At 31.4% G+C, this 27,056-nt stretch overlaps 1 long non-coding RNA gene across 1 annotated transcript in view; it reads left to right on the top strand.

Moving 5' to 3' along the window:
* Positions 1-27,056, top strand: part of LOC142331077 (uncharacterized) — a 190,893-nt gene that overhangs the window by 1,122 nt on the left and 162,715 nt on the right. The gene's annotated exons all lie outside the window — the stretch shown is intronic.

Below are 27,056 nucleotides of genomic sequence, written 5' to 3'. Positions count from 1 at the left end.
AATAATATTACAATTTTATCGTTTTCTTCTGTTTTCATTTAATTCGGATATAAATAAAATTAAAAAAATAAAACAAACTGTGCTAGATTATAAGCTGGTCTATTGTTTATACCAATAATCTCTAGCTTGGGCATTTCTCGATCGATTGTTTCACTTCATTTTATGTTACATTGTTGATATTTTAATAGCACTATAATTAAAGTTTATATTCTAAGTACAATATACATTTTTGTGACGTCATTATCCCCACCGCTTCCAACTCGCGGATCACAGGTAGCATGATTTATTTTTGCAAATTTTGTAGGACATAAACATTTTTTCCCACCAGAATAATCGGTATAATTTCTAAACAATTCATTTTTCTTATAAGTATTAAGTTAAAATTTTTGTTCATTTTCTTAATACTTAATATTTTTTAAATAAGTGAAAAAAATATAAACTCACGTAAGATGTGGTGGTAGTAAAGTAAATATCTTTTAACTATTTTTTTTTTAACCACCGGCCCACCGTTAGATTCAGAGGATGAGATGAATGATAATTTTTGTAGCGTGTGAAAATGCCATGTCTGGCCGGGATTTGAACCCGGGACCTCCGGATGAAAGGCCGAGACTGTCTTATAACTTGTTAAATAACTCATTAATTTGATATAAATATTTCACAGGATACACGGCCTAAAAATTGCATTTTTACATTAAAATGTATTATCATATTATTGTACATGTTATTTCATTACACTTATAAAACAGCAGTATAATGGCAAGATTTTTTTAAATTCAAAGCTTGTACTCTAAAAATAATATACTAATTCAAGATACGATAAAAAAAGATATGATTCGAAAAAGTGTAGAGAATATTTATTTTCAATAATATCAAATACCCTATGCCCTATGGGAAACAAATGGATTGGGAATGAAGCAGTCTTGTTTCTTCGCTGAGCCGATTATGTTATTGTATATAAACTAACCAACCTCATTAAAATTCAGTATCAAGTGACATCTTCACCCGGTTTATTTTACATCGGTTGTATTGGTGAATATCGTTATTTATGAAGAAAGTAAATCTGAATCTATCTTAAACGCTTTAAATCCTTAAATTTATTAAGGAATATATAAGTTAGAAGAACAATAAATTAGGTTATTCCTTTCTGCGGTAAATAATGTATTATTATCTCTTTTTAATTAATGATAAAACTGTTGTTACATATATTTTATTAGATATTCAGCCGTAATATTGTTCTTTCTTCTTGATGGGGAAAATAAAGCGGTTTAATTTTTTAAATAAATTTGATCGCTTCAGTTATCCTGTAGCTTTTTTTAGTACTATTTGGGGTACTTTTTCGTTTCTCCCCTGCAACTTTTTCACTTGAAAATAACTAAAAATAGCAGGAAATATTCATATTAACATTACCCCAAAGGTTTTCAAGTTTTTCACCTAGAAATACTCAAAATAGCAGGAAATACTGATATTAAAAATAACCAGGTTGAAGAAATAACCCGATAACACACGAATATGCTGTTGTTTTATACCGGTCATTTTTTACATTCTCCATATTATCAAATTTTTACATATTAAAAATGTAAGCATTATTGATTGCTTATAATTATAGATATTAATTATAAATATAATCTAACCAAACTTCAGCTCTCTTTTTTCTGTTTAGCCGCCGGAAACACCGCAAGTTATTACTTCGGAGGATAAATGTGAATGAAGTATAGTCTTGTACAGTCTCAGGTCGACCCTTCCTGAGATGTGTGGTTAATTGGAACCCGACCACCAAAGAACACCGGTATCCACGATTTAGTATTCAAATCCGTATAAAAATAACTGTATTTACTAGGATTTGAAGCTTAGAACTCTCGACTTCGAAATCAGCTGATTTGAGATGTCGAGTTAACTACTAGACCAGCCCGGTGGGCAACGAACTTTTGCTCGCTTCTCTCGCTAACCTCGACTTTTTTTTCTAATTATTGAATTTATTATATAAATACTCAAAACATTACTATTAATTAGTCAAGGTTAGCGAGCGTAGGCTAAGTTTGGTTAGATTATATATATAATAAATAAATATAAATAGTTATAAAAATGGTAATATAAATGGTTATATCGGGTTATTTCTCCAACCTGGTTATTGTTAATATCAATATTTCCTACTGTTTTGCGTTATTTCCAAGCGAAAAACTTGCATTTTAGGGGGGAGGGGGAGAAACGTAAAAGTACCCAATTTGGTCAAAAGAATATCAATTTGAGAGGACAAAATCAGGCGTATAATTATGTTCTTACACGGTTATGACTTCTGAAACGATAAAAATTAGTTGAATTTTTAGTTGATGACCTACGTATATCAGAATTCAGAAAAAAAATAAATTATATTTTTATCTATTATTTGGAAACTTCTGATAATGTATGAAAAGTGAAAATCAATCTGATTAAAATCCTGTTAATCTTCGTGTTAAGTACATCATGACATTTTACCAATTTTTCATATAACGTGGTAAAGTTCAAAATATTTTTATTTTGTGGGCCGGATTTATCTAATTTATACCCAGCTATCTGGTTAAAAGTTATATTTTTTCTTTAATTACATGAGGCTAAATTAAATCGTCGTTGTAATTGTGTGAATTACATACTTAAAATTATGATTATTTTATTTTTTGTCTTGATATCATCATATAGTTAGTACCTGGAATATTGAATTAGTCAGTATCAAAAAATGCTTGACTGGGATTCGAACCCGAAACCTCCGGATGAAAGGCCGAGTCGCTACCATTTCTCCACGGAGATCGGCTTTAAATTTGAAATTATTTTAGTCTTTTCTAATAATAGATATTTTCCTTCACAGAAATACTCCTTTAATCAGTTGAAAACAAAGTAATTTGTTTCACGACATCTTTCTCAACTTTTTTATGATTGTACCGGATGTGAAACACTTAAGTACGTGTATAACTAATCAGAATTGTCTTTTCTGATAGTAATGTAGCCAGTACATGGGGTAAGGTTACCTCACATCTCAGGGACGGTCGACCTGAGACTGTACAAGACTATACTTCGTTGTAATCATCATTCATACTCATCATCCTTTGAAGTAATACTACGGTGGTTCCGGAGGCTAAACAGAAAAAGAGAGTATGAAATTACCTAATAGACGATTAGCAGTATTCACCCACCGGATTGGTGTAGTGGTGAAACGCGTCTTCGCAAATCAGCTGATTTCGAAGTTGAGAGTTCCAACGTTCAAATCCTAGTAAAGGCAGCTACTTTTATACGGACTTTAAATACTAGATCGTGGATGCTGATTTTCTTTGGTGGTTGGACTTCAATTAACCACAAATCTCAGAAACGGTCGACCTGAGACTGTACTAGACTGCACTTCATTTAAATTCATACGTATCATCTTCATTCATCCATTGAAATACTACTTGACGGTGATTCCCGGAGTCTAAACAGGAAAAAAAAGTTTATTACTTTCGTCGGCCTCTGTGGCGCGAGTGTTAGCGTCTCGGCCTTTCATTCGGAGGTCCCGAGTTCGAATCCAGGTCAGGCATGACATTTTCACACGCGCTAAAAATCATTCATTTCATCCTTGACGGTGGTCCCGGAGGGGAAAAAATAGCAGTATTACAGTTTTCCTTTTAGTCCTTACGAAGATGAAATAAAGTTAATAATGGTTACGTAATTGATATTTACCAGGGTGATTAAGGAGGAAAGGGAAATAATTTGAGAATTGATTGTAGAGCTTGAAATAAGGAGAAACGTTCATACAAACATATGTCCCAAAAAGATTTATTATCGAATTACGACTAGCGAAAAATTTGGCCCAGATTGCAGTTTCTCCGGTGAAATGAAGTCATACTGAAATGTTTTAAAGCGTTATATAAGAGGGTACACTTGATAATTTCTTATGTTTTTTGACCTGAAAAATCGAATGTATATAGAACTGTACATGCAATAGTTTTCATAATGTCAAGGTAAAACGGAAAATTCGGGGACATAAAACTCGTTTTTTTTTTAAGTATAATAACTTTGTTAAATGAGTAATCAATTTTAAATTTTATTATCAAAATTTGTAGAGAATTTAATTCAGAGAAAATTCATTTAATAAAGTCTATGAAAAACAAAAAAAAAAATCAACTTTTATTATTAAAAACAGAACAGAACAAAACTTAAAAGACAAATGTTAATTTGTAATCTCTATTAAAGATTTTTTTTTCTATAAAACCAATATTATTTTGTTGAGAGTTTAAATAGTATTAATAGTTTGTTTTTTTTTTAAATCTGAATTTTATGTATACTCGTTTAACTTGTTCAGTATATAATACATCCAATTTCAATTAAAATTTAAATAATTATTTTATATTTTTCTTGTTTTATATATTTTACTATTATAATAATACTAGCTACCCGTCGCAGCTTCGCTCGTGCTATATGGTTACTTGCATTCCTGCAGCGGTCAATTTCTTTTATTTTATGTTTTTTAATCAAGTAACGAAGGCAGGTGCAGCCAGTCACACATAAAATGTCGGTGGCAGTGACTGTGTTAGCTGAGCCACAGTGCCGTATACCTTATAAAATTAGAATTGGAAATACCCGAAAACGGTTTTTAAATATTTATTTGAAGAGTATTTGCAAGCGCAGATCTACTGAATATCTCGTTAACTATAGTCGAGATAGGGAAAATTTACAATCACCGTTCAAAATCTTTTTTACCTTTCTTTATCGCCTTTCATGGTCAAATTTCAAAAATCTAGAAATTGGTTTATCGACATGAACATTACATTTACCAAAAATCAGGTTGGTTTCTTCAATTTTTATCGAGAAATTGAAAAAAACAACAGGTTTTCAACAAAAAAAAACCCATTTTAACCCTTGAAACTTGGAATTGCAAAAAATCTAAAAAATGGTTTTTAGATATTCATAATCATTCAGTTCAAAGCCAGCTCACACATTGATAGACATTCGCAATTCAAAGTTCATTATTTCAATTCATTAAAGTTTGTGCTTCAACAGGAAAATCTTCACTAATACAAATATATATATATTTAGAGATTTTTTGAAATGAAATATAGATAGATTACTTTATTTAATGTAAATTTAGTTCTATTATTATGTAATATTATTCATTCGATTGATTCGAATCATTTAGTTAAACCGTTGTTCACAGTTCATTAATTCAATCATTTAAAGTTTTTTCTTCAATCGGCAAACCTCCACTACTACATACGAGGTGTGATAAAAAAATACGGTGAATAATTTTTTATTAAAAAAGTAATAAGGTTACATAGAATTCGATTTAATCTCCTTCAAAGTACTGTCCTTGGCTAGCAATGCACTTATCCCATCGTTGACTCCATGACTGGAGGCATTTCTGGAAGGCGTCTTTCGTAAGGGTTTTCAGCTGCTCGGTCGTGGCTCTCTCAATGTCAGCAACGGTGTCAAAACGTTTTCCTTTAAGCACAGTTTTAATTTTTGGGAAGAGCCAAAAGTCGCATGGTGCTAAATCCGGCGAGTATGGTGGATGTGGACAGACAGGAACGCTTTTTTTTCGGTCAAAATCTCGCGAATGAGAAGCGAGGTGTGACACGGCGCGTTGTCGTGGTGAAGAAGGAAGCCATCGGTCCATTTTCTGGTCGCTTTCTTCGTACTTCGTTTCGCAAACGTTGCAGTACACCCTTATAAAATTCAGAGTTTACAGTTGTTTTCCTTGAAACAAACTCTGATCGCACTATGCCCTCACTATCGAAAAAAACAACGAGCATGACCTTGATGTTGGATTTTGACTGACGTGCCTTTTTAGGGCGAGGAGATGAACCGGTTTTTCATCGGGAACTCTGCATTTTGGTCTCAGGGTCATAGTCATAGATCCAAATGTCATCTCCAGTTACAATTTTGGCCATGAAGTCCGGATCTGCATGAAGACGACCCTTCAACTCCGTGCAAATTGACGCACGATTTTCCTTCTGTTCATCACTCAAACGTCTGGGAACAAATTTTGCACTCACTCCGTCTCATTTGCAATTCATTAGTTAAAATGCTTTGAAGGATCCGTACGAGATGTTAAGGTCTTCCGATTAGCTCTCGAATAGTCATTCGCCTGTTTGAACGAACCACTGTTTCCACTTTTTGCACATTTTCAACTGTTTTTGAGGTTACTGGACGTCCCGCACGCTGCTCGTCTTCAACAGACTCATTTCCGTTTTTAAATCGATTCTAACATTTCGTGAGCTTCTTTGGTACTCTTTTGCAACTTAAAACAAAATTTAATGTTAATGCGTTGTTCAAAATCTATGTTGCGCGACACAAACGATAAACACAACCTCACTCTAGCGGCTGACTGGCAAGCTCGAACGTGTTACAACTTGTCCCTGCCTGTCTCAGTCGATCACGTTATTGGACAAATTACAGCATATGGATGTAGCGTCGGCAGTTGCCGCTATAAAAATTCATTCACCGTATTTTTTGAACACACCTCGTACCTACATGTATATATCTTAGTCAAATACTTATTTATTAAATATAAAGAATTTGATAGTACTGTTAGGTTGAGGCGATGAGGATCGGTTGTTTCTTACTGAAGAGAAGTATGTAATTAAAAATGCTATTAAATATTTCGCACAGAAGCGGGTCATGTTAATAAACTTTCGCAAGAAAATAATCAGCCGGCGTCTTGTCTTACAATAGAAAACAATAGCTGGTATAAAGACCATCTTATAACGTGGTTTTTATAGTATTTTTCTCTCTTCATTAATTAAAGTAGCAGTTATTTTTAAAAAAAAGTTCTTTCAAATTCCATCTTGTATTGATAATTATTTGTTATTGCTCAATATTTTCTTACTCAGCTTATCAAAACCAACATATCAGTTTTTTTTAAAATTAAAATTCCTGACCAATTTAGATTTTTTTAAACACAAATGACAGGTAACTGAAAAAAAAACTTTGCTCCAAAAACGATCAATTTTTAAAAAATTTTTATTTTAAAAAGAAAAAATTGAGTAAATATGGATTTACAGGAGATATTTTTAGAATTTTTTTGTGCGTTAAAATGTATGTAGATTAACATAGAAGGTATTAGGTAATAAGATCTCCATGGCGGAGTGGTAGCGTCTTGGCCTTTCAATCCGGAGGATCCGGTCAGGCGTTAGATTTTTCATCATCATTATCATTCCCTAAAGGCTATGCTTTGTCGATTTAGCCACGTCCTCTCATCTCCGCTTCAAATTATTATACGAACCAAGGCCCATCTCTTCTTTAACTCTCGGTCTACCTCTAGGGTTTTTACCCAAAACCTTACCCTCAAAAATATATTCGTCAAGAACTGGTCATGTCGTAGTACATGTCCTATCAATTTCGCTCTTCTTCTTAACATTTAGCAAGGACCTCCTCTCACTCACTTCTGCAAACACTTGATCATTTCTTTTCCTGTCCATCCAGTTTGTTTTTGTTATTCTCCTCCAAATCCACATTTCCATTGCTTCAAGTCTTCTTCTTTCTGCTTGCCCAAGTGTCCATGTTTCATATCCATAAGTTAGAACACTCCAGACATAAATTTTAGCGAACTGTTTTCTTATTCGCACACTCATATGATTATGTCAGTAAATTCTTTTTATTCTGGAAAGCTCGTTTTGCCAGCGTTATTCTTGTTTTTACTTCTGTGACAAATTTATTGTCGCTAGTGACGGTTCTTCCCAAATAAGGACAACTGTCAACCTTCTCTACAATAGCACTGTCTAATTTAATATCAACCTTTGTACCTTTCTTTGGTTTTCCTATAATTATAATCTTTGTCTTCTCCTTATTAATTTTTAGTTTAAGTTTTGTTAGTACTTACGATAGTGTTTCTAACATAACCTCCATTTCCCTTACTGATTCCGCCAGTAATACAGTATCAACTGCAAAGCGGATACAATGTATGGATTTTCCATTAATTCTGATTCCTTTTATTTTTCCTTTCTTTACATACAAATTTTTCATACGCTACAAAATTCCATACCTCGTGAACAAGTTTGCATGAGGTATGGAAAAAAAATTATTCTTTATTTTTTACCGTTGTTATTAAACCAGTATTAAGTTTGAAACTTAACAGTAAAGATATAATGCTACAAATATTCGCGTGACTATTTTTTTTTTTTTTTTTTTTAATAAAATGAAAAAATTGTTACTGCTAAAGTCTTTGTTACGGTAATTTTCTCTGAAACATCGGCATTGCAAAATGTAATATTGTGTAGCATAAAAAAACGATGTAAATCAAGAAGATCACATATAAATCTCTTGTAATCTTCGTTATATTTATCTCTGTATATTGTATTCAGAATAAGAATACACAAATCTGAAACAGATTATTTGAAAGTTCTTTCTTAAGATACAATTAAAATTTTAAATAAATTTCTAAAAATTGTATAATTTACGTATTTTACAGGTAGAGTAGGGAATTTAACTGCGTAATTATTCTCTTTTTTAACATATTTTATTTCAAATTTTTTGTCCAAACAGAAAAATAAATAGAAATAAATTTTATTGTATTTTAAAATGTAATCAAATTTTTTGTTAGTAAATAAAAAATTGATGGAATAACCGATAAATAAAATTAAAAAATAAATGCCAATGAAAATGAAGTAAACTCCCATAATCGATTTATCTGTTTTACAGAGTGTTCAAAAAGTAATACAACCTTATGGGAAAACGAGTAGTTACAATAGTTGTTGAAAGTGGCATCCATTACGCGATTCATATTATTGAATACGACGCTGCATGCTCTTTAACACATATTGTAATGTTTGTTGAGAAATTTCAGCTACACATCGTTCAATTTCGCTCTGCAGTTCTGAAACGGTGTGAGGATGTCTTTGTAAGCAGCACGCTTAAGGTATCCCCCACAGGAAAAAATCAGGAGGAGATAAGTCAGGAGACCAAGGGACCCACAACCCTTTCGAAATAATCGTTCATGAAAACAGTGATCCAACAACACGTGGTTTCGCCCTGATGAAACCACGTGTACTCTAGCCGGTTAGCAGGTATAGTGTTTATAAATTATTTCAACATCGGTATGTAGCGCTCACTCTTCGCTGTGCCATGAAAGAATGTCATGAAAATTCACCTACTTGACACAGCACACCAAATACCCACTTTTTGTCAGTGCGCCTGATGTGGATTTTCCGTATACCAAATGCGTGAATTCTGCGCATTGACGTATCTATCAAAATGGAACCGTGCCTCGTCAGACTGAAACCGATCATCGAGTTCTTCCTCATCTGGCGTTACAGATGACATGAACCGCTGACAGAAAGCTACACGTTTTTCAGTGAATGCATATAACAACTCGTGAACAGTACGAATTCTGTACGTATGCATCTTTAAACAGTTGCGCGATGCCGTGTGGGTACTACCGACGGAGAGACCAGACCGGGTAGATAGGCGTCGCATTTTGGGACTAACAGAATATGCAGCTTACACGTCGATCAACTTTTCTGGTGGTAGTCCTTTCGATCGACCTGTGTTAGCTACATCTGTCACATTCCCTCTCCCTTGAAACACGTACAGCCACTTGATGGAGGACTTGTTTGGTGCATCCACACCATATTTTTCTGTGAAGGCATTTTCCGTTTAGGCATAACTACATCTAATGTATTGGGGGACAATGAATTATGCTGCATTGTGTAACCCATTTTTCTTCAATTAAACCTGCGACAAAAGAAGGAAACATTCTTCCATAAGGTTACGTCACTTTTTGGACACCCGTTATAAATTATCAAATTTTTTTATCCCAAGGTCACAAAAAACAAGATATTACGGAAAATGACCTAACCGTCTTCGTTTGTCAGGAATTCTGAAATACGTGAATACCTAGGGATCACGTATCTTGAGGATGTATAATGAGGTTCGTTTCAGTTCAAAATATGTATTTTGGTTTTATTAAATAGACATGTAAATTCCCTTCCTTTGAATCTGATCTACGACGGTGATGACATTAGGCGACTGAAAACGGTTCCGTCACTAAGGTTCCAGGTGGACCTTAGTGATGGTCGTCGAAGATACTGTTTTCTTGCTTTTCGTTACTTTTTTTATGTTGTGCATTTACCTGTTTCTATTTCCATTGTTGCTACCTATTTTCAGTTGTTGTTTTAATGCTATTACTGTTTGTTTTACTCTCTGTCTGTGTTTAATTTTTCATTCGTCCGTTTATCTACCTGTTTTCATATGTGCACGAGCGTCTTCATTTGATAAAAAAACATCGCGTCTGAACTGAATGTGTTGTACATATGTGGTTCATAGATTGGACAAGTTATAGAACCCAATGATTATAGTGCTTATGACTTAATGAGTGTATTACGTTTACTGTTATTATAGTCATTTACTGTTTGTTTTCGTGGGGGTGGTCATCACTGGATGGCCATTTCCCATGTAATATTTTAACATATTATTTACGTATAGTTTCGTCAGGAAAAAACGATTGTAAATTTTTGTTCTGAAGTAAAAAAAAAAAAAAAAAAAAGAAAAAAAAATTGTTAAGGTTAAGAAAAAAAGGTTATAATTATTAATTCGCATTTTTTAATTTTTTATCGAATCTCTAAGTCAACCAGGTTCTTTGGATTTTAAGTTATATGTGCACCTGGGCTATGAGACCCGTTTTGATGTCTCGGTATTAAAATTATTTCCGACTACTAAAGGTCTTTATTGCGTTTCATTTTTGCGTTACTAAATTATTTCCCAAAACTTATAAATAATATATTATTATTGTTATAAAATAACGGCGGATTTTTACAAAATACCATTAGATTGTAGAATAATTTTGTTATTTAATAGCCGTTCAAGTTCAAGACCAGTGTAGGAGATGTGCTACGTATATGTCTCTAGATTATTTTTATTTTCTTAATCGTTACTAGATTGAAATAATAATAGATAAAAAAATTTTCTAAGTAGTATACATAAATTCTTTTGAATATTTAAAAAATCTGATGGGAACACCACATGACTTCCTTGTACGCGTATTAAATAACATATACACATTTTTAAAAGCACGTTAAATTTTATTTCATTAATATTTACTGATATTTTTTTATTGTTATTATTGAATTATTATTTATTGTAATTTTTCTTTTTTTTACAATCGGAGGTTGTAAAAACTATCTGTAAAAAAGTATAAATTATCAATATAATTATATTAAAAAAAAAAAGTTAATAAAATATATGTATATGAAAACGGATTCGAACCGATGTGCCTTCCCCTTGTAAGATCCAAATATTGCATTAATTAAAATTTCATGTGGCAATAACTCTGGAACCGATGAAAATAAGTACCGCTTATGAATATTGTTAAAACGTTCTCAATGAAGGCTTATTACCGCAATTAAGAAATAGTCCAAAATCCAAAAAAAATTGGATTTTAGGCTTTTTTGGATCCTTTTGGTGCAGTCGATTGCAATCAAAAGTGGAAGTGCACAACTAGATGTTACAACAGTTCTAAATCCAAAATTTCGACATCTTAGGGCTAATCGTTTTTGAGTTAAGCGTAAAAAGTGTTTGATTAGAGATATTTTATTTTTCCTTTTTTCCATCTGAAAATTCCTTATGCATTATGTTAATACAAATTTATAGATAAAACAAAATGTTGATTAAAGTAAAAAAAAATTGCATGTTCATCTTTACCATGAGTGAAATGAAACTCACAAATTTACATTCTTGAATTTCATATTATTTCAGATGACTGAAATAGGGGTTTTTATTTATTTTATTCTTGTAAATAAAACAGTGTATTATAAGACCCTTATTTATTCTCATTCGCTGAATTTATTTTTTTTTTAGACACCAATTTGTGTTTCATTCACCGACTGAAATTTTATGTTTCACTGGCCAAATTTATGTTTCACTTTGTTTATTATAATTAAACAGAAGTTAAGATGAATGAAACTTTTTATAGAGAATATATAAATTGAAAAGAAAAAATAATTGGGGAACAAAATTTTTGTAACTTTATTGCTGGAGAATTATTTTTTTGGATGTAGAAGTCAACCTATTAAAACAGCAATATAAATCTGTTAAAACAGGTTTATATTGATAAGAAGGGATATATTGAAGTTTTATTACAAACTAAACTTTGAAAGACCATTATTTCGTACAGGAACAAAAATGTCAATTTTCCACCGATATATTTATTTTGTAAAGTCGATTAAAATGATGTATAACTCGAACTATGTTTCTGGTATAAATTACTTGAATAACACTGTTTCTCCTTAAAGAGGATATTAGTGTCTCCGCAGAAGTTTATTACTGCATAGTTTTTATGTACAGAGTTAAATAGTTAACAACTTTATTTAATACTTAAAAATCTGTGAATATAATATTTTTATTAGGAGTTAGTTGGGATTTAGGGTATACTGTAATATATATATTCTGTATTAAATATCTCGTCAATATTCTCTATTATAACTCTAATCTAATAAGAGTATATACGTATAGTTTGGAATACAATAGGTCATCTACTTTTGCAGTGTTGTCAGCGTCTGTCATTCTTAACGCCTTCGTTGCTAGGAATGCAAGCTAGCTGACTAGAATGCATGAGACTAGGTATGGCGGTGTAACCTCTCTGATGGTTTGTGTCAGCGAACAAGTAAAAAACTCTTCCATGTTGTTGAACGGTAAAGAAATAATTATTTATCCGTTAAAATTGTATTAGTCATTGCATGTTGTACGTTGACGGCAAATTTCTTACTTTTTTATATATATGTATATATCATTTGATAAATAAAAAGAGTAATAAATAAGTTAATTGATTAATTATACCTGTTTTAAAAAAAAAAATTATAAATTATATTTTTAATAATTTTACTAAACAGAAATTAAAGCAGACTTACATTCTTTCGTGTATCAGTTTTTTTATAGATCATACAAGTATATTATACGATACACGATTGTTCATCATTATTTATAATTTAGCTGTAATGTTACAGACTGTATCATCGTTGGTAAAGAGAAACACGGTACAGATACAAGTTTAAACATTTTACGAACCGGTTACGTTTGCTTCTTGATGGACTCCTATTCCAAACATATTTAATGATGAATGACACGTTATTTATAAATTTATAGTTTAAAAATTATACAAAAAATGCTGATAACACAGCTGCAGGACTTTTTGGTCACGCGAGTTGTTTTCTGATGCACGGCTTACACACACGTACACATACAACTTAAATTAAAATATTTATCGTTTAATTTAAATATAATATTTTTTGTTTATTTAATTGAACGATTCTAATTAAAGCGCGCGCACGCATACCCTATTTCATTCACGTGTGTGTGTGGCGGTACTAGCGGGCATTTTAAATACTTTTTTACATTTAAAATGATTCATTTATTTAATTCTACCGCTCACCTGTGACGTTACAAGTCGACCTAAGGCAGCTGTACGTCACTGCTACAGTAGCACTCCTTGTGAAAGAATCCTATTGATGCAGTATACCAGCTAGTTAATTTAGAGCATTTTTTTGGGGTGGGGGTGCGATTTTGCAAAACGTTTTATTTTTGCAACTATTATTATTATTTTTTTAATTGTTAACAAATATGTCTAAGAAAAATAAGACCTTAATTACGCGAAATCTCGAGATACTGAAAGTGACGTTGCTCTACAGCTTCACCCCCGTGACGTTTTAAGTTGAAAATTTAATGACATACTAATATATATTAATACCCCATATATAGAAGTAATCTTCTCATATATAGAAGTTTGGTCAAAATTGATCGAGTAGTTCTGGAAATATAAGGTGATTTAGAGGCCAATACACCGAACACACACACACACACACGTATGTACGAACATTAACATCTGGAAAATTTCCTTCCGTTTTTTTTTTTGGGGGGGGTTCCTTAGGTGTCAAAACGTCAAGATCCGCTGAAAATCGGATATACCCAAATTGGACCGATTACAATATATTCCCTTCTAAAGCTATAGTGCTGCTATAGCACTAGACGGAAAAGTAATAAAACGAAAACTTTCGAACCCAGTTGTAATGAAAGCTATTATTATTTTTAAACCGTTAACAAAATTATCTAAACTACTCGTAAATAGTAAATAAAAATTCAAGAACGTTAAAAAAAATGAAAATCTATAATTAGATTCATATTTTGACCGTTGATAAAGACATCCTCGTAAATTTATAATAAAATAATAATAAATACAACAAAAAAGACTACAATAAAAGTTATATCTGTATTAATGAAAATTTAAAATTAAGAGTCTGAGTTGAGAAGTGTACCAGTTGAAAGAAAAAAGCTGGTCAACAGTATAGTCTTTTCTTTTTCCTGTTTAGCCTCCAGTAACTACCGTTTAGATAATACTTCAGAGGATGAATGAGGATGATATGTATGAATGTGAATGAATTGTAGTCTTGTACATTCTCAGTTCGACCATACCTGAGACGTGTGGTTAATTGAAACCCAACCACCAAAGAACACCGGTATCCACGATCTAGTATTCAAGTCCGTGTAAAAATAGCTGGCTTTACTAGGACTTGAACGCTGGAACTCTCGACTTCCAAATCAGCTGATTTGGGAAGACGCGTTCACCACTAGGCTAACCCGGTGGGTCAACAGTATAGTCTACACCAGCGATTCTCAACCTTTTCATGGTGAGAATCGCTCTAGTTCACCAACCTATTCAGCTCCACGATCCCCAAAAAGTAGAAAAATGTATAATGAATATTTCGCGACCCCTCAACCCCAACTTAATGAAACCTAGTTAAAAGTATGCCATGAAATAGGCGAAAAGAAAAAAAATTTCTTTTCCATACAAAAGTCAGATGGTTATCGCGAAGGAAAGTGTTAATCCGTTTTTAGAAATTGCGAAATGAATTTATAATATTTTTTCAGAATAAACAAACGCCACTCTCAATATTTTTACAAAATAATGAGTATATATTTCTGTTGGCTTTTATTTAGCCGATGTATTTTCGCATTTAAACAATTTGAATTTGAATTTACACGGACGTGATAAAAACATTTTATTAATGACAGACAAATTTCACGCTTTCATTAAGAAACTTGATATCTGGTTTATTCTCCTTCAAAACAGAAATTTTGATCTGTTTCCACTTACTTCCGATTATATTGAGAAACATTTGAATGAAGACGTCACTATTATTTACCATATTTGGGGATTTTCGTGAGCTAAAAATTCAGTTGGCGGAGTATTTCCCGGAGATAAAAATGATTTCTCGAAGAGATGTGTACTGAATTCATTTAGTGAAAATTTTGTTACAGTTGCTAAGATACCAGTTGAAATTTACGACATAGAAATGTTTACCGATAAATTGTAACTATTCACATCTGAAGATTTAGATAAGTTTTGGCTTGCTCGTCGAATTGAATAAGGAAATTTAATCGTAGAAGAATTGAAAATATTAATCTCTTTCGCCACGTCTTACCTATGTGAAAAGGGTTTTTTGTCTATGATTGCGCTAAAAACTAAACATAAAAATCGTCTTTTATCAGTTGAAAACAATTTGCTTTTCTGAGTTTCTAACGTATGGATAAACAAACATTTAAACGAAAAACAAATGCGATCATCTCATTAATTAATTATTTTTTACATGTGTTGTTATAAAATATAAGTAAAATGTTTATAATAAATGATCTTTTTCACTATAAAATGATTTTATTATAGTTTATGTATAAAATTATAGGCTAATTTCGCGAACCCCAGTTTGAGAAACGCTAGTCTAGTGTAAAACTCGTCGTATTAATTTCGAAGTAGAGAGTTCAAGGGTCAAATTCTAATAAAAGTAATTCTTTTTATTCGAATTTGAATACCATATCGTGGATACCGGTGTGTTCTTTGACGGTTGGGTTTCAAGAAATCACACGTCTCAGGAGTGGTCGGCCTTAATCTATTCAGGACCACACTTTTACCGATATATTCACACATGTATTGACGAGTCGCTAATGACTTTGTGTTGATGCGACTATAAATAGAAATATTGAAAAAATTACTTTTTTAATTATTTTCTTTTTAATAATAAGAAAGACTAATCTTTATCTCTCTCTCTCTATTTAATAACCAAAATAATTAGAGAAAAAATTATTAAAAGAATTCAATTGTCAACGAAATAATTAGGTAATACAATTAGTATTTCAGCTGAGGGCAATAAGCCGACAGATATTAACGTATAAGCTTTTAGGCACCCTTACTAGAATATGCATATTAATATTTAATCATATTAGTATATGATATATATATATACACACACACAATACTATTATACTAAATAAATTAACGTCTTCAAAATAATCTATTAAATTATATATATTTTTAATTAAAATTACGTTAATTAACGGCTAGTATTTTCCTCAAAAATGTTAATATAAAAATAACGATATCAAAGTAACTGAATCGATGTACTTTAAATAAGTAAATGATGTATAAAACAATTTATTGAATTAAGTTGGTTAATTAAATTAATTAATTATTTATTTAATCAATAAGTTATAAAATACATCTTTCAACAATTCGATTGATATTGACGTTTATATAGTCGTGTTGCATTTTAATTGTTGAATTTTTAACTTCAAAAACGGCTTTTAAATATTTGTGAAAATTCAAGAATCAATTTCATCTTTTAACTGATAATTTAGTTAAATGAAATAATTGAAAATCATCTTTTTGATTGCATTTTAATTTGAATTTACAACCGTGCAAAACGCAAAGAAATTTTTTAAAAATATATCCTTTAATTCTTAATTAATATTTTCTCATTATCCTCAACCAGTTAAAGCCTTTTTTGGAATAACGGTTTTCCCCACTGTCAGTCATTTTTTTTTCTAGTAAAATCTATCTTAGGAATGGCTAATGTTTTTTTATAGGTTAAAAATAATTTGTTCATTTTTATAATGTAAATTAGGTAAATTTATTAAAATTTTATAAGTGGAGCTCATACAAAAACGGATGTAAAATTTGTGAAAGAAAAAAAATAACTTTTTTCTTTTTCTTGTATGAAATATTTTATACATTCAGTAAATATGAATTTATAAATATGAGTATACTGGTAAACTGCAACCATCACATTAATTTACTTTCTTTATATGTGTATTTATAAAATTTAAATAAAATGTTTATAATAAATTATCTCTTTCTCATAAAATGATTTCATTTTTGTTTACATTTAAAGTTGTGGGATAATTTTGCGACATCCCTTTCATATCACAGCGACCCTCGTGATGGTCACGACCTCATGGTTAACAAAGGCTGGTCTACAGCTATTTCACTCTGCTACATCCCGTCTCTGTTTTTCTTATATAAAGTAGCATTAGTGAAGAATGTCTCAAGAAGTAACTATACTAGGAAAACATCATAGTAATAAAAGCTAAGGGAATCGGAAAACATTTACTTATAACCTTATTTTATCATCATTTACAACAAACAAATCGTACTAGTCAGTATAGGGAAGAGAAATTTAAAAGGATATAGGTTATATTAATGACCAGCGTTGTTTTTTTGACTTTCTACAACTCTACTGTGTGTATATATAAATATGTTTATATATATACTTATCGTTTTATTTATTTACTTATCCTCTTCTTTCTTTCTTTCTTTCTTTTTCCTGTTTAGCCTCCGGTAACTACCGTTTAGATAATTCTTCAGAGGATGAATGAGGATGATATATGAGTGTAAATGAAGTGTAGTCTTGTACATTCTCAGTTCAACCATTCCTGAGATGTGTGGTTAATTGAAAACCCAACCACAAAAGAACACCGGTATCCACGATCTAGTATTCAAATCCGTGTTAAAAATAACTGGCTTTACTAGGACTTGAACGCTGCAACTCTCGATTTCCAAATCAGCTGATTTGGGAAGACGCATTAACCACTAGACCAACCCGGTGGGTTATTTACTTATCCTCTAAATAACAACAAGCTTACGCTCTATTACAGTCGTTTTAAAATAGATGAATCTTGTATCGTATTTTTAATACTGCTACGGAGACTGGAGTTATCCATCAATATTTTTTTTTGTATTGTAATTCGTGTGTTGTAATTCTTTTTTTGTATTGTAATTTCCCGTCTGTATTATATATTGTATCATTATACACTATTATATAAAGAAAAATCTGAGTTTGTGCACTTCTTGATCTTTTATGATCCCTTTTAACAAAAAACGTTTTAGCATTGAGACATCTAGATTAATGTATATTCAATAAATACGAACGTATTTATACGTTGTCCATACGTACGTATTTATATTGAATTGTTTTTTATTTGGTGGTTCCTTATTGATTTAACTATTTGGCAATTAGAGATCTGGATGAAATTTGGCACAATATTTCTGTGTTGATGCCATTTAATTTTAGTCATAATCGGTCAAGGAAGGTGCTAGAAATGCATTTTATGGGTCAGAATTTTACTTAAAGAATAAGTAAATTTTTTTACATAATTTAATTTCTCTTAGGTAGTTTTTTCTCTCTTTTTCTTCTTCTCCCCCGGGCCGGATCCTGCAGTTAAGTATTACACAGCCCAGGGAAGTGTCCTTTACTCTAACGGACCTCCACGTCTTGGCCCACCGGTCGGATCTCACTTTGCGCCCGCCTCAAACTCCCAGAGTAGGATCCACCAGGCCCGGCTATGCCATCCCTGGGTCCCCACTCCGGGAGCCGGGACTCGGTCTTTATGCCAATGTCTCTAACGAGGACACCCCGAATTGGGCATCCCCGCCGGGACTCGGTCTTTTCGCTCGGGGGTGCGAGAGTCCCCGTGCCTCATCGTTATCGCCCATTCGTGCAAACACGTGCGAACTCTCTTAGGTAGTTAAGATACTTTCTGATGACGTTTAGTCTTATAAAAACTTCTATAAAAGGGTTGAAAGCAAAAACCAAATTCTCTTGTTTGTCGTTTCTCAAAGTCACATTCTTATATTAATTAGACGATTTTCCGTTACATTAATATACACCATTTCGGTTGTGTATTTGGGGGATTTCATTCTAGGATGGAAGAAAATAAATCTATTTTGTTTTTCGTCGGTTTTATTTTCTTGCTTGATATCTTAAGATTGGATAACTGATTTTTATTCAGTTTGAACGATTTCTTTTGGATATGAGTCATCTTTATTTTTTGAGATGACGGGCATCGACGCTTTGATCATTTTGCCCTATGAGAATCGAAATTTTTAGAGTACGAAAAATGCCATACCTGACCGGGATTTGAACCTCAGGACCTCCGGATGAAAAGCTGAGATGCTACCACTACGCTACGGAGTTCGGCGGATATAATTTATTTTAGTTACAATTGTTCAAGGAGGTGGACAGATACGGACATTACCGATCACCTATTTAAAAATTTTACTCAAAGAGGAGAATAATTTTTTGTTTACCCAATTCATTACCGGAATATTTATAACCTTTACTTCTAAGTACAGTCTGTTAAGGGCAACATTTCAGAGTTAATTATTTTTGCCGGAAAGTTATACAACTCTTTGTCTTACTTTTTTCATATTATTCATGTGTTCTTATTAGTTTGTGTATTTTGTATTTATAATTATTTTAATTTACTTTTAGGATGATTTAACAGTCGAAATCCGCTCCTATTTGTAGATTTTCATTTATTTGTGAGCTATTCTTATGTTTTGGTAACCGTTTAGTGTAGCTCTTTATTTTTATGTAAATTACTAAGGAAATAACTAAAACGATTTTAATATGTGAAATGTAAGTACTGTTTACGAGCGAAATGAGTAGTATTAAAATATTTATTATCAACTTAAATTTAGGTCGTTATCCTAAGCTATACAGATTTTTGGTTTTTCGCTTTAGTCCCGTGTAAAATATTAAAAATCTCTGTTAAATATATTACTGTTAGATGGAGAGAATTTATGAGAATAATGAAGCAGACCTTCAAATTCAAATGTGTGTGATATGAAACAGGAAATAATATTTGTGGATGACCTTGAGTTGTTGTACATTTCGAAGTAGAAAGCAAGTAAGGAGATTCTTTAGCTGCATTTACTTAAGTAACCGACGGTCTGCAAAAAATTGCGTTCCATCCAAAATAGCTGAAGATGTTTTACGTTAAATCAATTAAATAATAAAAATAAACTAAATTGTGTTGTACTGTAATAATAACCTAATACCGTGAGAAATTTCTTTAAATTAAAAAATTAATTTTTGGCATCGATCACAAACCGTAGTTAACCTCTGCGGTATAGTTTGATATTTATGGATTATAATTGAATGAACAACCAAAAAATATGGGAATAATTTATTAAATTGTTATTCCATCTAATAGAAAAAAACCAAAATAAAAACGGTAATTAATTCTGTCTACATGGCATAAAAGTAGATTATTATTTTCAGTTTCAGTGACCATTTATTGAAACTGATAGCACAGCTTGATCTGTTAATTTATTAAAACCAGGACAAATTAAATAAAAGAAAAGTGTAACTCTATTTTATAATCATCTTGAAGCATCCATTAAGGAGAAATTAGTTTCATATTTTTACTTCCTTGTACGAAGTAAAGAAAATATTGTGATCGCGAAAAATTTCGGTTTTCATATTTCAACGGAAATATCCATTTTGACCAACCCTGAATCCATTTTGACTAGTTTCGGCGTAACGTCTGTACGTACGTATGTATCTCGCATAACTCAAAAAGTGCGATTAGCCGTACGATTTTGAAATGTTGGATTTAGACTGTTGTAACATCTAGTTGTGCACCTACACTTTTGATTGCAATCGACTGAATCAAAAGTGTCCAAAAAAGCCGAAAATCCAAACAAATTTGAATTTTGGACTTTTTCTTAACTGCAGTAACAAGCCCTCATTGAGAGCTTTTCAACGATATATCATAAGTGGGACTTATTTTCATTGGTTTCAAAGTTATAGCAAAATGAAATTTTAATTAATGAAATATTTGGATCTTATAAGGGGAAGGCACATTGGTTCGAATCGGACTTCTTCTCCATTTTTTTTTTAATTTAAATATATTGATTTATTAATAATTATTAACCTCCGATTGTAAAAAAAATTTTTACGATAAATAATAATTCGATAATAAAAAAAATTGATAAAATATTACTAATAAAATAAAATTTTATGCATTTTTCATTTTAAAAAAATGTGTAATTGCAATTTGATAGGCGTATAAGTAAGTCATATGGTGTCAACATTAGATTTGGTGAAACATCTGATTATTCGTTTATGTTTTCATTTTGTTGATGATTACATTATAGTAATTTAAAAAAAACATTCATTATATCGATATAAGACTTATATTTATTTAAAGAGTAATAAAGGGGCATTTACTTTATCCTAATATTTCAGATAAGATTGTTAAATTAATAATTGCATAAATATTTTATGTTAATAAAAACTAATATTTTAGCAATCGTGTAACGCCACTTTATTAAAGAATTGGAGGATCGTATCAGACTCTCAAATGATGTAAGTTTAAATGAAGTGCAGAAAAAAATCTGTATATGTAATTTAATAGGCGTACAAGGAAGTCATGTGGTGTCCTCATCAGATTTTTATATTTATGAATGTGCATTCTTTACCAAAAAAAAAGATACTTATTCTAAAAAAATTAAAAAAGTAAATCATCTTTACCAAATCAGACATCGGAACTGTTTTCATGTAACTCAATACAATATTTAGACTTATAAGAAAGGGTTTCATTATGATTCTATTACTATTTTTAATAAACTGCTGGACTGTTTGAAAAATCTTCCTACCAAATTATTTAAAATATAATTAAAAAATTTTTTTTTACGGAAATAATGTTATTTAGGTTAAAATTTTTAAATAATACTGATTAAAAATAAAACAAAAGAAACAAGATTTATCTGCATCCCGTTCAATTTGTACAAGAATATTTGCTCAAAATAAATTCCAATAGCTGCCTCAATTTTGAATTATTTCGTAGTAAGTTTTTTTATTTAATGTATTTAATAAAAATATTATTATTTTTTTATCATTAATAAAACATTTCTATCGGTATTTTCCCGCAAGTACTCAAAAGGTCGATCCCGGTTTTTAAAAAAGGCGATTCAAGATAGGTGGAAAATTATCGACCGATATCTTTAATTAATTTTCTCTATAGAACAATTTCGTCTACATGCATTCATAAATTCTTTATGAATGCGTGCTGAAATGATTTAGAAATAAGTGCTGAAAATATTCATGAATAAGTGCTGAAATGGTACTAAGTGACATACTCGTATAACATATATCGTATTTAAAGACATATACAACAGCATAAATATGAAAAAAAATTCTCAGTTTTGCTTTTAGATATACAGAACGCATTTGATACCGTTAATCACAAAATCCTCCTAGCTAAAATGGAGAATGTACGGATTAGGGGTGTCCTAGGGATTTCAGAAAAACCCACCGGTTTTGGTCTAGTGGTGAACGCGTCTTCCCAAATCGGCTGATTTGGAAGTCGAGAGTTCCAGCGTTCAAATCCTAGTAAAGACAGTTACTTTTATACTGATTTGAATACTAGATCGTAGATACCGGTGTTCTTTGGCGGTTGGATTTCAATTAACCACACATCTCAGAAATGGTCGAACTGAGACTGCATAAGACTACACTTCATTTACACTCATTCATATCATCCTCTGAAGTAATAGCTGAAGGGTAATTCCCGGAGGCTAAACAAGAAAAAGAAAGGTATTCCAGAAAATGGAACTTTGTATAATTAGTTCTAAAATTATTGGAATAAATATGAATTTGAATTTACCTTAACATTATTTCATGTATTTGTATTTAAATAATAGTATGAATTTTATATTCATCTATTTTTTATCTAATATATTTTTTATATTTATAATTATCTTATACTGACTTGGTCTATATTTTTATGTATTGATCAGAATAAAGATTTGTTTATTTATTTAACAGGAAAAAAGAGCCTGATATTTTACAATTATTTTCTCAAAAAAATTATTTTGAAATCTATGAACGAGTAAATAAGAAAAATGTAACTTTCGGTCAAATTTATTCTAGATGTGAATGTATAAAAAAAAAAATAAATATTTTTTCAAAATATATGAAACCCACCTGTACATACTGAATATTCTGTTTAAAATGGAACTCCTTCAGTTGTAGTTAATACATTATGAATTATCAACATGAACTTTCGATGAAATAAAATCTGTGTTATTGACCTAAAGCGTTAAAAAGTTCTCACAATCATCAAATTATACCATAATGATATTCTTTGTTCTTTGTCAGAGAGTTGAAGATGTTTATGTACGATACTAGGGGACGTATTTTTATTCTTTTGACTTATTTTAATAATCGATCTATACCAAGGAGAACCAAATTCTAAATGGTTAGATTATTAAATGAGTTTAGAACGGTTTATAAGGATAACAGAAAATCCGTGACAGTATTAAATAAGAAGACAGTAGCAGATACCAAGGACAGCATGATTCCCTAATGATCACTGATAAATCAATAGACGGTTAGTATTTGAGATTTATCCCCTAAAATTTTAAAATCTGTTTAAATCGAATTAAATTATGTACTATTGAGTCCGACAAAGGATGATTTTTTATAAGGAACACCGTATTTTATGTTTTGAAATATTTTATATTTATTATAGATTTAAAATACTTTTGATCTGAAAGTTTTTTTAAATTGGTCCACCAAACTTGCGTAATATATTAAACAATTACAGAAAGAGTTAGTCGGTTAATAGCTATCCTTCTGTATTGTATATAACAAAACTAATTTATTATGAAAAAAAGCTATTTAAATAAAGAATAGATAGAACATCAACAATAATCGGGAAAATTTTCAAGGAGAAGCCTATAATTTCACCATCATCGTGATTTATTGCTTGTCTTTCTTTCACTTGCGTGAAGTCTGTTCCGCGTTAAAATTTCTTAAGAATAATAGCGTATATTTTTTTATTGATTATACGTAGTTAAGTATTAAAAAAAAAAAAAAATGTTAAATTTTGAAATAACTTGAAATCTTTTGCAACTGGTCTATTATAGAACCGTGCGTATAAACAAATACAACCTTACAATTTTTATTTTTATGAATATTATCACTTTTTTATGTTTTTTATTATTATTACATTCTATTCAACGTACATTTAAAATTAGCCAATTTTTTATCTTCTCTCGTAAAGTTAGCTTAAAATATTTTATCTCTTTTGTAAAATTGACTAATTTCCAAGAAACAAGCGTTAAAATAATGTAACGTAATATTTTATATTGTATTACATTTACTTTCTCCGAAGGAATTTTATTGTTATTTTTTTTTTAAAGCTGAGGGTTTCATAATCGTGATATATTAGTACATTTTTTTATTATATCCTCTTCCCGTAAAATATTTAACTTTCATTCGTTGGTTTTAAAACGTAAAAAAAATAATCGATATTGATATATAAAGATGCCGTCGTCTTTCATTTATTATTATAAATATAATAAACATACACATAATTATGATGGACAGGTTTTTGTATTTTCATGACCAAAACATCAATAATTTTTTGTAAACTAAGGTAAATTATCTGTAACTAGTAAAATTGATAGTTTTTGATCTGTTTTTAAAAAATTCAGATCTATGATTTTATTCATATATAATTAAAAATTAAGACTATGTAATACTACCCAGTCCATCTAGCCAGAAAATGGACCCTCCGGGCTCAGGTGAACCCGGAGCTTACTCGGAGGTTCCTCGGGCCTCCCCGGGCCACGAGACCTACCCCAGGCCTCAGAGTTCTCTTCACTCGCCATTCCCGTGATACAGGGGAACAGCGCCTCGGACATCCGCAGAGCTCGCTTCGGTCGCCATTCCCGTCTCTCTCTCTTTTTCCTGTTTAGCCTCCGAAAATTACCGTTCAGGTATTACTTCAGAGGATGAATGACGATGATATGTATGAGTGAGTCTTGTACAGTCTCAGTTCGACCATTCCTGAGATATATGGTCAATTGAAACCCAACCACAAAGAACACCGGTATCCACGATCTGATATTCAAATCCGTATAAAAACTGCCTTTACTAGGACTTGAACGCTGGAACTCTCGACTTCCAAATCAGCTGATTTGGGAAGATGCGTTCACCACTAGACCAACCCGGTTGGTTCGCCATTCCGGTCTACCCAAACGGCTCCGCCCGCTGGACCCCCGCACTGTTCGTTATCCTCATGATTGTGAGAATAATACTAATAAATAACAATTAAAGTATTCAGGCTTTATAGATAACTGGAAAAGAACTAAATTAAAAAAGACAGAATAGTAGTAACTAAAGTACACAGACTTTTGACGACGAAAAATTCATAACTTATTTCTTTGCTGTGGAGACAGAATTACAAATAATGAAGTAAAAGGAGTAATCTCTTTTTTCCCTTAATTAATATCTTTAATTTACAACTTCACCCTCAAAGGAAGTGAAGGAATAATGAATATTTTTAATTTTTTAGCCTTCAAGGGAGCTAGGACCTTGGTCTGTGATACGAATGTATCCTAAAAATAAGAAAGCAGTCGATCGGTTGGTTCTTCGAGATTTTTCGACATGAAATGTATCTAAAAAACCTCTCAGTTATGCCAAGAAATATGTGTAAAAATTTGGTTGCGATTGATGGAGTAGTTTTTTTATATTTATCCCGATCAAACAAAAACCCTTTAAGTCTTTATATAATAGTATAGAATAGTTCTAGTTATTGGGAAGTAATAGATTTTATATTTTGTTTCTATTGTTGCAAGTACTGATTAGAAATCCTGTTGACGTCCTAAACGGATCCATTTCTGTTTTTCTTATCTTATGGCGATGAATTTTAGGACTGCATCTGTTATGGGTCGAGGGAACTTATAACCTATCTACATATTTAAATTAAGTTCTGCTATGAAAGACGGCTATCTTTTGTGTAGGTATAGTTATTAAGTTTCAATCACGTCAACACACGTACGTAAGAGTACAAACATTACTTTCCACTCACTTGTTCTTGTTTTTTGGGGGTACCCAGGTCAAGAAACGTCGACAAATGCAAAACCCCACATCCTATTTCTTGAATGATTACCATACTTCCTTTCTTGAATGATTACCACACTTTTCTTCTTGCAGCGTAGCTCTCTAGAGATATGATGTCAGGAAAGTAAAAAAAGAAAAAATTGTTTATTTTTTTATTCAGGATTGTTTTTGTTTGGTATATTTTTTTCACCTCCTTGAAGGTTGTTAGGAGTTTACATTCATTGATTGTACTTCTTTAGTGTTTGTAGTTAATTGCAAGAGTGAAGCGAAGTTTTTTGTAAATGAAATCGTTTTTATTTGATTAGAAAGGGATGGAGAAGCATCGGACTGGTATAGTGGTTAACTCGTCATCGCAAATCAGCTGATTTCGTAGTCGAGAGTTCTAAGGTTCAAATCCTAGTAAAAGCAGTTAATTTTATACAAATTTGAATTCTAGGTCGTGGCTATCGATGTTCTTTGGTGTTTGGTTTTCAATCAACCACACATTTCAGGAATGGTCGATCTGATACTGTACAAGACTTTCTTTTTTTTGTCCTCAGTCATTTGACTGGTTTGATACAGCTTTCCAAGATTCCCTATCTGGTGCTAGTCGTTTCATTTCGGTATACCCCCTACATTCTATATCCCTAACAATCTATTTTACATATTCCAAACGTTGTCTGCCTACACAATTTTTCCCTTCTACCTGTCCCTTAAGTATTAAAGCGACCATTCCAGGATGCCTTAAAATGTGGCCTATAAGTCTGTCTCTTCTTTTGACTACATTTAGAAAAATGTTTCTTTCTTCATAAATTTCTTATAAACTCACATCTGATTTTTAACATTCTCCTATGGCACGAAATTTCAAAATCAGGTTTCCTATAGCACGAAATCTTTTTTCTCAGGTACTCCGATCGTCCAAGTTTCACTTCCATATAGATCCAAGCTCCAAACATATACTTTCAAAAAGGTTTTCCTGACGTTTAAATTAATTTTTGATGTAAATAAATTATATTTCTGACTGAAGGCTCGTTTCGTATGTGCTATTCGGCATTTTATATCTATTATTTTATATATAGTCCTGCTTCCTCCATCTTTAGTAATTCTATTTCCCAAATAACA

The sequence above is a fragment of the Lycorma delicatula genome, chromosome 10, assembly GCF_047948215.1.
Source record: "Lycorma delicatula isolate Av1 chromosome 10, ASM4794821v1, whole genome shotgun sequence".
Classification (NCBI taxonomy): domain Eukaryota; kingdom Metazoa; phylum Arthropoda; class Insecta; order Hemiptera; family Fulgoridae; genus Lycorma; species Lycorma delicatula.
Note: the sequence above shows the minus strand (reverse complement) of the source record. Positions and strands in the feature narration are given on the sequence as shown.